This window comes from Pinus tabuliformis, chromosome J (assembly GCF_031772625.1).
Source record: "Pinus tabuliformis cultivar Carrire ecotype Pingquan chromosome J, CPIR1, whole genome shotgun sequence".
In the NCBI taxonomy this organism is placed as follows: domain Eukaryota; kingdom Viridiplantae; phylum Streptophyta; class Pinopsida; order Pinales; family Pinaceae; genus Pinus; species Pinus tabuliformis.
The window spans coordinates 1,621,779,377-1,621,794,488 of NC_142295.1; positions in this window are offsets into that span (position 1 = coordinate 1,621,779,377).

The window sequence follows — 15,112 nt, forward strand, 5'->3', positions numbered from 1 at the left end:
TCCATGGGAGAATATGTATTGACTAGCCCAATGCTTTCCATTCCAATGGGAGGTGTTGATGTTGTACTAGGAGTCCAATGGCTACAATCCTTGGGTACAATAGCTTTTAATTTTCAAGAACTTTTCATGAAATTTTTTGTGGAAGGAAAGGAAGTTGAATTAAGGGGTATTGTAGGGAGACCGGAAAAGATAATCAGCTCTAACGGTATGACAAAGCTTCTAAAAAATGAATAAAGAGGTGTAATTGCACAATTATGTTCGCGAGATGTTTCCACATTGGAATCATCTATTTCTCTAGATCTCCAAAAAGTATTGGAAAATCATTCCAAGGTATTTGAGACTCCCAAAGGTCTCCCACCTATTCGTTATCATGATCATGCTATTCATCTGATTCCAAGAAGTGTTCCTCCAAACATCAGGCCGTACAGATATCCCTATGCCCAAAAGAGTGAAATTGAACATGTGGTTGCAAAAATGCTAGAGGCTAGTATAATTCAACCGAGTCAAAGTTATTTCTCTACTCCAGTAGTATTGGTGCACAAGAAGGATGGATCATGGCGCATGTGTCCGGATTATAGGGAGCTCAACAAGCTCACTATTAAAGATATGTTTCCCATTCCTATCATTGATGAATCACTGGATGAATTACATGGATCAATTTACTTCACCAAGTTGGATCTTCATTCAGGATATCATCAAATCAGAATGAAGACTAAAGACATTCTGAAAACAACATTTAGAACTCATGAGGGTCATTATGAATTTTTGGTCATGCCTTTTGGCCTTACCAATGCACCTTCAACATTTCAAGGTTTGATGAATTCCAGTTTCAAACCATTCCTTAGAAAATTTGTGTTAGTATTTTTTTGATGATATACTAATCTACAGCAAGTCTTGGAAGGATCATGTTGAACATGTTGACAAGGTGCTACAACTATTGGAGGAGAAACAATTATATGCAAAAAGATCCAAATGTTTCTTTGGAGTACAAGAGGTGGAATATATGTGTCATATTGTATCTCATGAAGGAGTTAAGGTAGACCCTAGCAAAATTAAAGGCATTAAGGAATGGAAAATCCCCACATCCATAAAGCATCTGCAAGGATTTCTCGGGTTGACAGGGTATTATCACAAGTTTGTTAAGAATTATGGGAGAATAGCAGGACCTCTAACAACATTATTGAAGAAAGATGCATTTTCATGGACTCCGGAAGCAACAAAGGCCTTCGAGCATCTTAAAGAGGCAATGTGCCAAGCACTGGTCTTAGCTACACTAGACTTCACAAAAACCTTTATAGTGGAATGTGATGCTTCAGGAAATGGAATTGGTGTTGTTTTAATGTAAGATGAAAGACCCATTGCTTTTGAAAGTCATCCAATCAAGGGAATGTTTTTACACAAAGCTATTCATGAGAAGGAAATGTTGGCAATACTCCATGCACTTAAGAAATGGCTACCCTACCTAATAGGAAGACACTTCAAAGTAAAAACGGATCATGATAGCCTTAAATACTTTTTAGAACAAAGATTATCCTCTGAAGAGCAACAAAAGTGGGTCACAAAGATGTTGGGTTATGACTTTGAAATCATCTACAAAAAAGGGAAGCAAAATGTGGTGGTAGATGCACTCTCAAGAAAGGATGAGGATGTGGAAGCATTGTTGTGCGCCATTTCTATTATCTAACCAGATTGGATAAATGAAGCAAGGGAGGAATGGAAGAATGACGAAGAAGTGTGGGCACTTATTCGAAAGTTACAACAAGACTCAAGTACGTCTGATACATTTAGCTAGCAAAATGATTCGTTATGGCACAAAGATCGCTTATACCTCTGTAAGAATTCCAAGCTAAAACAAAATATTCTTATGGAATTGCACACTTCTCCCTTAGGAGGGCACTCAGGATTTTTAAAAACTTACCACAAGGTTAAGAAGGAATTTTTTTGTGAGGGCCTTAAATCAGATATTCAAAAGTTTGTGGCAGAATGTTTGGTTTACCAACAAAATAAAGTTGAAACAATTAAGAAACCGGGTACATTACAACCTTTATCCATTCCAAGCCAACGTTGGGAGGAGGTTTCAATGGATTTTATCACAGGTTTACCCAAGTCTGAGGGAAAGAGTGTCATCATGGTGGTAGTTGACAGACTTACCAAGTATGCACACTTTTGTGCATTATCACATCCATTTAAAGCTAGTACAGTTTCTACTGCATTTATGGAAACAATTCAAAAGCTACATGGAAACCCAAAGATTATTGTAAGTGACAGAGATCCCATTTTCACTGGAAATTTTTGGACAGAATTATTTTCTTGTCTTGGTACTCAGTTAGCTCATAGCTCATCTTATCATCCTCAATCTGATGGGCAAACTGAGATAGGAAACAAATGTTTGGAAGGATATCTTCGTTGCTTTGTATCTGATAAACAAACACAATGGGTCAAATATTTGCCTCTAACTGAATGGGAGTATAACACTTCCTTCCATACAGCAACAAAAATGACCCCATTTATGGCACTTTATGGATATTAGCCACCATCCATCACATCATATTTAAGAGAAAATTCTAAGGTTCAAGCAGTGGAACATCACATCGGACATCAACAACAAGTCCTCCAACTATTAAAGGATAACCTCGTCTTGGCACAGAATAGAATGAAACAATAGGCAGATCAACATCGCAACGAAAGAAGTTTTGATGTAGCTGATTGGGTATTCCTACGGCTACAACCATATAAGCAAATGTCCCTCAAGTAAGCTAATAAGGATAATAAATTATCACCAAACTATTATGGTCCCTACAAGGTGTTGCAAAAGATTGGTACAATGGCATACAAATTGGAGCTTCCTGTAGCCTCTCGATTGCACCCAGTTTTCCATGTTTCATGTTTAAAGAAGGTTATAGGCGACAAGCTCCCAGTTCAAACAATATTGCTAGAACTTGACGAGGAAGGAAAAATTATATTGGAACCAGAAGCAGTCACAGAAACAAGAACTCGACAGTTACGAAATCGATCAATTTTGGAGTATCTTATCAAGTGGAAGAACTTATCCGCTGAAGATTCCACATGGGAGGATGAGAATTTTATACAGAAGCATCCAGAACTACTCAAGCATTGAGGACAACACTTTTTTGAAGGAGAGGCGCATGTTGGGTCCCTATAATACTAGTGATTACCCCGTTACTATTGTAGTTGTATCCCTTATTAATATTGTTGTGCCCCTATTGTCCCCATATTGTTATTACTGTGCCCCATAGAATCCCTCTATTGTTATTTTTGTGGCATTATATTATTATTGTTAGGTCGGCTGGGTTATATTGTCACTCCTTAGACTCTTATATATAGAAAGGAGGTTTTGTCATTTGAATCATTAAAGAATTGCTCATTTGTGTAATGTAAAGGAGGTTGCCTCCTCGAAGAGGCTGAATTCTAAGGTGTTGATCTCTCTTTTCTAGCTTTTTGTGGGCTGGTTTCATAACAAAAAGAAAGATAAATATTCTAAGGTCAGACAATGGAGGTAAGTATACTTCCAACGAACTCATTTCTTTCTGTAAGGAGGCTGGGATTAAGAGGGAGCTTATAATTACATACAATTCTGAGCATAATGGAGTAGATGAATGAAAGAATAGAGCTATAGAATAAAGTGTCAAATCTATGCTCCATGATCAAGATCTACCGAAATTTCTATGGGGAGAAGCAACGAAGACTATAGTTTACATTCAAAACAAAATTCGTCATAGGTCACTTGGTAATATAACTCTAGAATAAGTCTTCACTGGGAAGAAACCAAATATTGATCATCTTCAGATATCTGGGTGTCCTGTATATATTCACATTCCCAAGGACAAAAGAAAGAAGCTATATCCCATAAGAAAGAAAGGAATATTTGTTGGATATAGCAACTCTTCCAAGGCTTACAGTATCTACATAAAAGAAGGACATTAAATAGAAGTAAGCAGAGATGTAATTTTTTATGAGAGCATTGCCTTCAATAAATCTAAAGATCTCCCATATGATTCTTATGAGGAGGATCTTCCTATGTTTGAGGAAGAAGTTAATAAGGAAAAAGAAGTCTCTCATCTTGAATAAGAGGGTCCCTGTGAACCAATCTCTCTCCCTAAAAGAAGAAAGATACCAAACTGGTTAAATTCTACTCTTCAAGAAGCAAAAGGTCACACCGCAAGAGGAAGATTCAGGGAGAGTAAGAAACTGAAAAGATACTCAAGATATGCATCTTACATTTCAAATCTCATTGAATATGAACTTTACACTTTTGAAGAAGAAGCCAAACACTAAGAATGGAAGAATGAAATGAATGAGGAATACCAATCTATTATGAAGAATGGATTGTGGGAAATTGTCCCATGACTGGAAAACAAATCATTGGTAACCTCTACGTGATTGTATAAGATCAGGCATGTTGTAGATGGAAGCATAGAAAATTCAAGGCTAGATTCATGGACCGAGTCTTATCTCATGAATAAGGCATTGACTATGAAGAGACCTTTTCTCGCACAACAAGGTATACCACAATTCGATCTCTGATATCTTTGGCAGCATCAATGGGTTGGAAGGTACATCAAATGGATGCCAAAACAACATTCTTGAATGGTACCATAGATGAAGAAGTCTACATAGAGGAACCATTGAGATTCAAAGTAAAGGATGGAGAAACTCATATTTGCATATTGAAGAAGGCACTTTATGGCCTCAAGCAAGCTCCTAGGGCATGGTATGCTAGAATGGATGTATACTTGCAAAGGTTGGGTTTCAAGAAAAGCATGACAGATTACAATCTCTACATCAAAGTAGAGAATGATGAACCTATCATCATTCTTCTATATGTAGATGATCTTCTATTAACTAGTAATGAAGAAAGAATTCAAGAGTGTAAGAAAATGTTGGCAGCCAAATTCGATACGAAGGATCTAGGACTAAGCATTATTATCTGGGACTAGAAGTCTGGTAGGAACCAAATGAAATCTTCTTGGGACAAGGAAAGTATGTGATCTATTTATTGAAAAGGTTTGATATCAAGGAATGCAAACTCATGACAACTCCGATGATCACAAATTTGAAAATGTTAAGGAATTCTAAATCCAATCCAGTGGATCCTACTAAGTACAGAAAACTGACTGGCTCCCTGATGTATCTGGTGAATACTTGGCTAGAAATATGTTTTGTAGTTAATGTTCTTAGTCAATTTCAAACGGAGTCGACACATGATCATTGGATAGCAACCAAGCATATACTAAGATATCTACAGGAAACTGTCCATTACTTCTTGAAGTATGAGAAAGGAAAATATGTTCATATTGAAGGATTTACTGATTTCGATTGGGGAGGTTGCGAGAAGGATGGAAGAAGCACTACAAGGGGATGCTTTAGCTTGGGATTCTCCATGGTCTCTTGGATGACCAGAAAGAAAGAGACAATGGCATTGAGTAGTGCTCAAGTCAAGTACATTGCAACCCGTGAAGTAAGAAGGGAAGCAGTCTAGTTAAGGAAGATGTTATCTAATCTATTTGCAGGACTATTAGATCCTACCATAATACATTGTGATAATACCAATTGTATTAGACTATCCGAGGACCCGATATTGCATGGAAAGATGAAGCACATAAACAACAAGTACCAATACATTCAAAAGTTGGTACAAGATGGTGTACTGAAGCTGGAGTATATCCCCACTGATGATCAAACTACCACATATTTTGACAAAATATCTTCCCAATAAGAAGCTTGTGTATTTTAGAAACAAGCTTGGATTGGTGGAGATATCTTCCCTCGATGAGAGGGAGAGATAAACACATCATTCTTGTCTTCATTTTGGAAGAAAGAATGGAGGATTGAGTAATCATCTGGCATCTGATACTTTTTGAGGATGTGGTAGGACATCCAAGATAAGAGTAGGCAAGAGGACCGATATTATTTGAGGGTTGGGGACCCAAGATAAGAATATCCCTAAAAGGTCATACTCGGTGAACACCCGGTTGGGTATGTACCTTGAGAGAGAATGATGAAGGTGTCTATAATCATTGGTCTCACCAACATTGTGCTTTAATCTATTGAGAGATAGAATTGTTTGTCAAGGCCTTGCTATGTGACAATGTTGGTTATAACGATGGTATACAGATGGATTACTCTGACTCTTCTTATAAGATCTCTTTAGTAATGAGAATAACCATGTACCATTTATGAACACCTCCCTAGTTAAGAGGAAGTGTTAAAGTATGTGTAACTAGGTTCAGTTTTCATAAATATGAAATGTACTTTTGATTCTTTTATTTTGTAAAATAAAGAAAAATTATTATTATTATTATTGTTGAGCTTGGGTTTCTTGGCCAAGAAATTTGTTTTATAGGTCAAGCACTAATTGAAAGTTCTTCTAGGATTGTCTTAGGTCAAGAAGTCAAATAGGGACATTGTCATAATATGAAGACCCCATCGGGTATCTTGTAAATTGTAAAAATATTTTTTGTATTTTACCGAGCCTTCCAAGACAAAGTTGGCCTGCGAGCCTGTCAAGTCGACCTAGAAGCTGGAATTTGTACCCCTAGAAGATCTATAACTACGAGACAGTTTGAACTCACTTGAAAACAATCATTCCTCTCTCTCGTGTGAAGGAAGGGTAGCGAAGAAGGTAGAGGAAGGGGAAGAAGTGTTTGGGTTCCTCTCTCTCTTTCTCTCTCTTTCTCTCCACACGTGCGAAGAAGAAGGCTGAAATTCTACAAATTTTTTGCTAGGCTTTCTACTGTCAGGCTAGGGTTTCATTATGGAGGTTCATTATGGTTAAAAATAGATGAAGGAAGGGCCAAAAATTCCCCTTCTAGATCCGAAAGACAAATTAGGTCAAGAGACGTAGGTGGAGGCAAAGAAGAAGCAGTTCTAGTCCACACCTGTGAAGTAACCGCTGTTGTCAGGGGGGGCAAAGTTGCAGATCTATAGTTAGGGCCAAAACGTTGTGGATGGAAGTTGAAGTAGTGTTGTTGAAAGAGATTTTTGCTCAGTTTGGAAAGTAGTGAAGCAAGCACATTCTTGAGAAGTTGATCTTGGTCTTGGAAATGCTTTAGTGTTGGTCAAGGGTCTTCGTATTCGTCAATAAAGAACCTATAAGAAGAGATTGAAGGGTTTTTCTCTCAAAGAGGAGAGGCTTTGCCCTGGCTTGGAGCCTACATCTTGTGTACTTGTATCTTGTTGATCTTATTTTGGTAGTTGTTTGATGATTGAAGAACACACTATAATAATAATAAGAAGAAGATAATCCTAATAAGTAGAAATACATCACAAGAAGTTATTATAGTTAGAAGAATCATTAATGTCATATTGCCTTAGATTCTTCAACATATGAATGCTACTAGCTTTGCCTTTGTCAACTAAAAACTCTGCACTTCTACTGAATCTGCCTCTGTACCATCTGCACTATTGTCAACTCTCCTTTGTGCTCTCTAGTATCTTACTTCTGCTAGCCTCTACTTCTGTCACTCTGATATCTGACTGCATCAACCGCCACTAATCCATCCTGCTACTATGCACTGTGAGCTCCCATAGCAAGGTAATGATCCATGAGACAAAAAATCTCAATGGAACCTACCCAAATTTTTGCACTCTTGGGACTATTACTTCACATTGCCCCACATCTCACCTAGAGTTATGGTTGTATGTTCTCCTTTTGCCAAATTGGCTCAAAATTTCCCCCTGATGGAGATCTCTACTAGAGTGGATATCTCCACTCAGTCTCCTCTCTGCTTATCTAATTATGGCTGCTCCAAAACTTTTTGAGGGAACTTCTGAGGCTGCTTCTTCTCTTTTTGAGTGGATCTCTCCACTTGATCTCCTATCTTCTTATCCAATTGTGGTTGCTCCACAACTTTCTAACACTACTTCAGAGGTTGCTTTTGGGGCTGCATGTTGAGAGGTAATTCATACTACCTCTCGACCACCAAGTCTCTAACATTTGCCTTGCTCCTCAAGGCTTTTCATGCATCTTGTACCTAAAGTGAATATAGGTTCTTGACTTGCACACCAATTTGTTTCATCCTTCCCACCATCACAAAATTTTCTGAAAAAAGTTGTTTTTAAACTAGCGATATATCCCTCATCCAAACTCCGATTCGACCGATTTATTTTTTGAATTTGGGTATTTTTTCACAAGGAATCCAGATATTCTTTTTTTTTTTTTAATTTTTCCTAAAAAATTCAAATCTATTTTGCATACTCGCCACCCAAAAAATTCCTGCTCTAATACCATGTAGATTTTTATTGTAGATTCAACAACTTATGTGATTTTCTAAAACACAAGACAAGAATCTAATCTACTCTTATTAGTGGAAACTAAAAATGATAAATCAAAAAAATAAGCAGAAAGAGGAAGAATATCAATCGCACATAACACAATATTTCTCTGGGGAAAGAAACTACTAAAAGCCTCGACTATCTATATTGCATTAACCAGAAGATCTGAGAAGAAAATACAATGCGTGTTCATCCTGAACAATTCCTACACTAGTACAATCTAACTCTCTACTTCCTAAGCTGACTCTAGCCAACATTTATCCAATTTACTAGCCTTTCAAACCCCTATTTCCTTGCACTCTTGGTCAAGTAATCTAGATGAATACAATATGCTATGCCAAACCTTGAGCTCAACCTGGAGAAGTATTTTATATCCTCTGCCTAATTCACTTCATTTGGCCAATACTTAGCCAAATCCCTAACCTTCCAATCTCCTAATTCTTTGCCCAATCCCTAAGAGAATTAGCCTCTATTTTTTGTGGAAATTCCCTCTCCATAACTGCGCAATCCAAACATAAGCCCTCAATTGATTGCATGCAGTATTTGTACAACTCGGAAAATTATACAACTTATATTAAACTGTCCCTAAACTCTAATCTCAATTAGGTCTTCCTATGAATTGACATGCATGATTTATTTATGAGTGAATATTCAGTTAACTCGTGTGGTACTAGTGATGCATTGGTGCACTACTCCACTACCAGACCTCTACTAGTTCCTCCAACAATTAGAATTAGTTCAACTGACTATAACTCAATTAGACTGAGTTATCTAATTACAACTCAAAAGAACGTAAACTGGGCCCCTAAAATTTAGGGATTGTCGAGCAGTAAAAAGGGTCTTTTTCACCTCTATTTACCTCACATTAACTTGTCAATCTAGGAACGATTTGTTATCTCAAAGATTGTACTCAGTTTGAGGCAGTCATTTGTCAAAGTAATGTTAGTAGTATAGTGCTCTAAATACAAGAGTAAACAGATGCTTGAAATAAGATCTACTTATAGAAAAGAACCTTAAGACTCAAATCATGCACTCAGAAAACTATAGCAATTTATCAGTCAAGGGTACAGTAATGATAACTCATCCCTCTGTAAACTGATGTAATTAAAGATAATCAAGGAAAAGATCATCAACCTAGGAACTCGACAACAAATGTCAACATTTGCTACAGTCTTAGATTGTTCCACACACCAAAGCAATGATAATACAAATAACAGGAAATGGAACAACAACTAGGAAATGGAACAGCAACTAGTTCTTATAAATAAGATTGAACAACAAACCTCAGTCTAAGGAAATAAATGCAGCAATCGTATCCTACAGAAATCAGATAGCAATCTCTACTCTGAGGATAAATCAGATAGCAAACAGAAATAGAACGGTAACTAATCGACAATGAAATATAGAACAACAACTAGAGTTAAATGTAAATGTACAATGAACCAAGATAAATAACACATGCGGCATGCTTAATATTAAGAGAAACAATAATCTGACTTCGATACAACAGGTATCAATCTCAGTTATAAAGAATAACGATTGTAATTCGTAATGGAATAGCAACGTCAACTAAACAACAATCGCGATTAAGTGTAAACCATAGATGAATACAGTAATACCAACTTATGAATGTTACAGCATGGTTGCTCTGTAATTGAACAACAATAACATTTTGTAAGGAACATCAATGTTATATCAATGATTAAAGGAATAGCAATGTGTTACAAAATCAGAATGAATATTACAATATTCCTGTCACAGAGAACAACATTACTCAATTGAACATAAATCAAATATAACAGAACCATAATGCAAAATAACAAAACACATCAGATTACCGAACAAAGTTGATAATGAAAACCACACACGAATTAGAGATAATGGTACAGGAGCAAGTGTTCCACCAGGGCCAGGCCCTTAGCCTCCAGGGACACACTGCTTGAGATTACTCCAGAATCAGAGATGAAACGGCAACCAGATTTATATTAAAACATCAAAGCAGACTTACAGTGGATCACTTCTCAACGAGAGTCCATGATCAAAGTTTCCAATACAAAGGAGAATTACATAAAAACAACAACAGGTCATCCCCTCGGGCTAGCAGTGCTGCCCCTTCTTATAATAGCCAAGCGGAGATATGAATGATGCAAAAATAGTTAAGATAGCGATCCCTTAGGATCAAAGGATCCTGAGGGATTCGCCAGACTCTTAATTTCCAGTTATCTATTTATTCTCTTGCACCGATTCGATATCTCCTTTTCCCTTTCCTGGCTGATACGCTCCAATTTGGACCATCTTGTTTGCATGTGGTTTCCTGCTAGAGGGACAACAGTTAACTTTGCCCTGCCTTTTCCTTTGGGATGGCAATCTTTTGCTTTTTCCTTTTCCTGCATAATAAAATGGCAATTATTAGTACTTTTGTGTTGCATATAAATCCCTTAGATTTTGTCATCATTTCTTATTATCTACCTAGTTCATGATGCAAAGATGTTATGAGTTTTAAATCAAAGATGACAAAATAAACGATAAAAACATACCTTTTTTAGTACTCCACATGCCCCCCTGCTTACCCTTTTTCATGCCCTCATGAAAACATTGTAGTTGACATGTAAGGCGGTGAGAGAGTAGGCTGGAGACAGAATCTCATGTGGTGGTCTACAACCATGATGCCTAGCTAGGTGTTCGAAAAGATGGCCTGTCTGACCCTCAGGCATCTCATATAGGGTTTGGTATCCAGGTGTAGGGTGCTAAATAATCAGACTCTGGAACCCTAAAAAAGATGGCCCTGCCCTCAAGATAAGATCACCATAGAGGCTCAAGCGATCAGCGGCTAACTTAAAGTTCTCATAATTAAATGGTTCCCTGAGTTGGATATTCGGATTAGAGGTCTGATATCGAAATTTAGCAGCTGCAATGGCAAGGTCCTTGATGGTAAAGAAGTATTCTATCCCTTGCCGATTGATTGTTGTATGAATGGGTCCTAATGCTTCAATCATGCCTGGAGTCCTCATGAGGTTCCTATGTTTATTCCATAACTGTAATGGATCTCTAGGCTCAGCTCTTACCGATAAGTCTAATCCATTTTCTTGTCTTTGGAAGGCATTATAGGCTTTAAGAATTTGATTTGATTAACTCCAAACGAAATAAATGCCTGCAGTTGGATGTCCCCAACGAAAGGGCCGGAGTTCTACTCTGTCTCTTGATCTAGCACAAGGTTATGCAAATAGAATTCACACAATAATATTTGGACCTTTATTCCGTAGTGCTTACAACAATTTATGAAATCATCAGTAGTATTAATTTGTATAGGGGCTCCTGCTTGGACAACCTTAATTTTCAATTGCAAATATCGTTCCATTAAAAACAAGGCATAATTCTTAGCAGGGGCTCTACATGCTAGGACGTCAATGTACAAAGAGCATAAGGTATCCATCTGTCTGATAACTACATCTAACCTATGAGTTACCTTGGCGACTCTTTCTTCTTCCTTTCACCATCCTTCAAAAGCCCGACTTTCAGATAAATTGACATTCCTTAGCTGTTGTTGTAATTCTTCATACTTCTCTTGAGAAACCATTTGTTCTGTAAGTTTTTCTACTACTTGTTGAGCTTGCATCAAACCCTCTCTTAGGGTTACTATCTTTGGATCATTGTCCCACATGGTAGTGGTAAGTGGAAGATTTACTTAAATCTTCTTATTGCATCGCCTCGTTTTTATGGTTCGCATTTCTTCAGAGGGTTGTGCCTCTATCTAAACTTCCTTGTCGCAGGCCGATATATCATCTATTTGCACTTCAACGTGGGCAACAGCTGAATGTTGTTCCTTTTGGTTTTGAACGGTAGTCTAGACTTGAGTCCCCCTAACCTTCTTCTTGAGGGGTCTCGCTGGGGTGGTTGCATGTCTTACCCTCGAGGTCCTTTTTTCTCTATTTCCCATTTTCAAAACCCTGATTTGTTGTCAAAGTCGTGCTATCACATTCAGAAGTCTTTGCTATTCTTTTCATAATCTTTTAATTTATTCTATTTTCTTAGAAGGAACAACTGTCTGTTTACTCAGGCCTGGACTGTCATCTTGGCCAATTTCCTGGTATTCTTCTTGGGGTGTCCCTTCGTTATTTTGACTGAGTTGCTCAGGAGTAAAAGCCCTAGCTAGTTCTGTTATTTCCTGGGTGACTTCTTTTTCCACCCCTTCTTCTTCATGAAATTCTTTCGGTGTAGTCTGGCTGGGAACAGATTGTTCCACTTCTGTATCTTCATCACTTTTCTCTCCAGTTATACTTTCATCATGAACGGAATGATTCTCTTCTTCTTCTTCCTCGTTGCACAACTCTTCGGGTGTATTTTTGTCCTGAGCAGAATGCTCCTTAGGTTCTTTTTTAATATGGAGGCCTAGCGGGCTAAGAGGTTGGGCATATTCGCCCATATTGGCTAGAATTTGGGCCAATTCGTCCTCTTGCAATGGATTTTGCAATGGGCTCTCTTCGCGTTGCTCTATCTCTTCCTCCGCCTGCCCATACTGCTCAGTCTCTTCCTCTATTTCTCCTTCTTTATTTTCCTCCATCTCTTTCTCATTCTCCTCTCCTTCGAATTGCAGGGGTTACTCATCTCCTGAATCATCTATCTCCACTGGTTGGCTGGTATTCCCTCGGGAATTTTCTAGCCTCCCTCTGATCCATGCCAATCTAACTTATTTCCTCCATTTCAACAGTCTATTCGATGTACTGGTAGCATGTTTTCGTTTTGGAGCTAGTAGAGTTAGTCCCCCATCTATCATGGAAATTAATTCTTCCCAACTGCTCTGTTGCTGAGCAAGGCTGTGGCTAACTATTAGTCGTATCAGCCCATGGTGACTTACTACCGATTCTACATGTTGTGATTTTTTCATGCTTCGGGCAACATCAAATAGTAAGGAATTTAAAAATGCAGGTAAGTTCATAGAGCATTTCTGTTTTAATACGGCAAAAAGCTTAAGGTGTCGTGGTCTTACCATGTCTTTTCAGCCTTCACAAGTGATGTAGCTCTGGATGATCTTCACCAATTCTACCCATGGCTCTCCTAGCGTTGCTGGTAGAACTCCCTTTCCTCTTACGGTCAAGTTCTGGCCTTCATCTTGAATTTTTTTTATGATTTTTCACAATCTCTCCTTCTTTAGAGTCCACATAGGTCCAGTGGTTGGTAGTCCCAAGACCTCTGCAATTATGTCATCGGCGACTGCTATGTGTCTCCCTCTTACTATGGAGTGATATTCTTGCAAGTTCTACAAGAATTCTATTGCTACAGTCTTGTTGGATTCTTGTAGTTAATTGAGATAGACTATCCATCCTACCCTCGTTAAGATTTCCCATGTAGCATCAGAAACTATCAATACCCGTGGTTCTTCTCCGAATTGATCTTCCTCCCATGTTTTAGCACACTGTAAAAATGCAGAGACGACAATGGAATAGCAGGTAGTTCAAACTATTAAAAATACAAAGAAAATAACGAAACAACAAGCTCGTTCAAATCCTGAGTCACTTACTAATTGTTGTAGAGCATAATATGGAAATAGCTTAGGAACAGTAGGTCATGCAAATTGAAAAATGATATGCTGTTAAGCCTTGCTATTCCCAAGTGAAAGTTTTCAGAATAATAGTCTGACACATATATCAGCAAATTAAAAAGGTCACCTGCTTCCCCCCTGCAATGTGATAGGCCATCCTCGGCCATCAAATGAGAGAGCGGCGTGCCAAACTGCAATGGTACAAAGTCATAAAGGAACAATGTATACCGAAATTCCATGTTTTCAAAAGGAACAGATTGCCGAAATCGAGGTGTATAGTACGATCGCTTAACAAATAAGAGAATGCTATGATATGATGCGAGGCTGGGAGGATAGGACAACTGACATGCAGAAAAATCCTGATGCGGTCATTATCAACTTTTCCATCATGATTGGTTGTAATAGATTTTCATGTGTTTAAAGGTTCGGGGAAGTGATATACATAATCTCATTTGACCCATTACAAAGGTATAAGACCAAGAAGGGTGTTGATGATTGCTATTGGTGTATAAGGAATGTGACTTCAATACCATCAACAGAGCTCTGTTGCCCACAGGTGTCCATAACCTTGACAGAGTTGTTTGTTTCACCCATGGAACCATGATCCTTTGTGTATGCTTTAGGAAGTGCTGTGCAATGTCAAAATGGAGGTCATTATGCTGGCTTGGTAACCAGTTAAACCATAATGCCATTCACCAGGAAGGAGTGAAAGGTGGGCAGGCCGGCTCGTGATGAGACCTCCTGTTCCAAGGACTCTTTATTTTTTGTGATGTGCCTCTTGGATCATATCCCTGGTGTGGTGGCCATAGTGGGAATGCCACTTCACTTTCTTCCTTATGATCATGGTAGGTTGGCTCTTGATGAGACCCCCTATCCTTCATTTGACAACTGATATCATATAAACATTTTTCTCTTTTTTCTCTTTTATAAAGTACTTTCCTATTTATACATAAAGGATAGTTCAGCACTCCTTAAGAGTAGGAATGGTGGAAAATGTCTTAACATCTCAATAGAAAAATATACCCTTTGTTCTTATTCCTTAATAATGATGAAAGAAGATTATGGGAATTCAAAAAGAACCATCATGATAAAGATAACCAATCATATTAGTATTAGTAGAATAATGACAGCAAAGTGATGAATAATTGTGTCCTTTCCTCTTCCCTCCTATCAATTCAAAGCAATTTCTTGTAAAAATAGCGATTTTATGTAATTTACTGATTTCAGTGTGTTCTAGTTTTGTATGCATTGCATAAGTGTATAGCTGTGCTCCAATAG